This window comes from Montipora foliosa, chromosome 7, assembly GCF_036669935.1.
Source record: "Montipora foliosa isolate CH-2021 chromosome 7, ASM3666993v2, whole genome shotgun sequence".
Classification (NCBI taxonomy): Eukaryota; Metazoa; Cnidaria; class Anthozoa; order Scleractinia; family Acroporidae; genus Montipora; species Montipora foliosa.
In genome coordinates, this window is record NC_090875.1 from 6,842,242 (window position 1) to 6,844,741 (window position 2,500).

The 2,500-nt window shown below is 37.8% G+C and overlaps 1 pseudogene; it reads right to left on the bottom strand.

Annotated features, from left to right (window-relative positions):
- Positions 1–2,500, bottom strand: part of LOC138011079 (uncharacterized) — a 9,192-nt pseudogene that overhangs the window by 4,821 nt on the left and 1,871 nt on the right.

Genomic DNA, 2,500 nt, shown 5'->3' on the forward strand with positions numbered 1-2,500 from the left:
TTGATTAATGCGCAATCTGTGAAGTCGCAAAGGGTGATTTTGCACATCATCAGCATCATCGATGTTTGGTCTTGCATCAAAGGAAGGATAAGCTTCATCTGAAAAGCGTTCATTCAGAGTCCAGTAGTAAAATGGTAGATCCATATTGATTCTCTTACTGAATTCCCTACCAAAATAAACGTACATTTTCATTGATGCGTTGATTTGTTTGTCTTCAGGTATACCAGCATTTTGTAGCCAAGGAAAGTACTTTTAAGCAGCATTTCTTACTCCAAACTATGTCCCTTGCATCGATTTGGAAACATGATGCACATGATGCACATGATTTAACAATGTCGAACATGTCAAAAATTGCATTAACCGATATATCTATTAACAATAACCTTCATTACTTCCAAGTGATAGATTTATCTGGGGTTCTTACCTGACACTTTTTGGCCAATAAGCAATTATTGGATGAGGTTGAGGATGATAGCGAGAATTATCAAGGCCGAGGTTTGTGTTATCTGCCGAAGCCGAAGGCTGAGGCGGATAACACAAACCGAGGCCTTGATAATTTCGCTATCATGCGAAAACCGAATCCAATAATTGTTTTATTATACAATTATACAATTATAAATGTAGAAGCGTTGAGACATTTGACAGAACAACAAGAAAGTAAGCCACGCAATGACACGTTTCAGTGTAAACATCTTTATTAATGACAGCCGTGAATTACATGTAAGCGGAATTCAAAAGGTTTACAGAAAGGATTTAAGCCTAAAACATCTGAAAACGTTTCAGGAAAAACTGAATCGAACTGAAACTTTTGAACAAAATTCTAAACTTAAGTTGTACGGTCTTATGAAAAATGTTCCCGATATCGAGATGTCTGCAAAAACGCGTCATACCTACATGCATAAATGCCAGTGTCTGTAGATGTGACGCGATGACACAGCGGGATGCTTTTAGCCAATCAAAATTGAGATAGCATCAGCATTGTATAATAATATGGTTTAAACTGTTTGAGGGTGAAGATGGATCCAAGGTCACGATGGGAAATGCAGAAGTAGGCTTCAAGGTCATCTGTTTCTGCAGCCCTGGGGTGCTCTTCAAATCCAATAACCCCATTCTGCAGTCGGCGAAGTTCTTGGCTTTCAATGTTAGTGGTAACTTCTACGAGTCTCCCTTGAGAAGCCGCGTATGCCGGCAACTGGTCTTTACCAAAAAAAAAAAAAAAAGGTATTGCTTTTTTCCCTATGCATGTCATCTTAATTAAAAGTTAATAGTAATTTATAATCAATAGCTCCTGCATTGATGTGGGTGAGGTTGGGAATGGGCTGTTTGCATAATACTGTCACATGGTACAAAATCCGCCATGCTGGATAGCAAAAGAATGCAACAGTCATGTGACAGTTTCATAAAAGGGCCCATAGACCGAATGCATAAATGGCAGCCGAAAAATTTTTCTTTTGTTTATGTGCTAATTAGACTCAGTAGCCTCGTTTGCATGGACAAAATACAAAAGAAATGTTTCTTAAAAACGAGGCTAGTGAGTCTAATTAGCACATAAACCAAAGATTAAATTTTTTGCCACCATTTATGCATTCCGTCTATTGGACCCCAATAGCAATATAACGTTAAGTTTTTGTTCACGGTTTATTTGCCCTTAGTTTACTTAAATAATAGTCTTGGTGTTAGGGTGCTGTGATGTCAAAATAGAAATAAAAATAATGATAATAATACTAACAATTATTATTATTATAATTAGTAGTAGTAGTAGTGGTAGTGATAGTGGTAGTAGTATAGTCTCTTTATTGAAATAAATGAACAATAATTTTTATGACTTTGATAATTATCATTATTATTAAAACTTTTTTATCCTTCCCCATTTCCCACAATGTAGTGTGCCATGTTTCTTCTTAAATACCTGTTAATATCAATTGTGGAAAAATCATAACCTTCCTTGTACCAGGGCATCCACTCCTCCAAAATGAAATTCAGCATTTGATAATTGTATCTGCATCGTTGAAGCTGACTTAGACCCCTACCATCAGAAGATTCATGCCTCTGTGCAACAACACGTATGAATTTGGCTTCTTCAACTTTGCCATGCCTCTCAAGCGACTTTACAACACTGTATGACATCAGTCTTTCTGCATCTTTCACACTCTGACGCCTTTTACCAACTAATGCTGCATGGGTCAGTCCACTCTGTGGGTCAGCAAGTACATCGGCAAATGCCTCATAATCAAAAGCATCATATCCACCATTCCTGACATGTTGAGCTATTCTCTTAAGGAGATTGTTATGATCTGCACGATCATGTCGAACTTGTCTAGTAACTGGGTCCACTTCAGGAACATAGAGATGGCAAGTGAAATCCACACTCTTCCTGCAACTCTCTCACCATACTTCTAAATGTGTATGTTGCCACCAAAGACCTCAGCTTGTCAAGGAAAGATTCGTTTGTGTTCTTTCTGAATGGGTAAGGTGTGTAGCCAGCAGGGACAAGATTTCC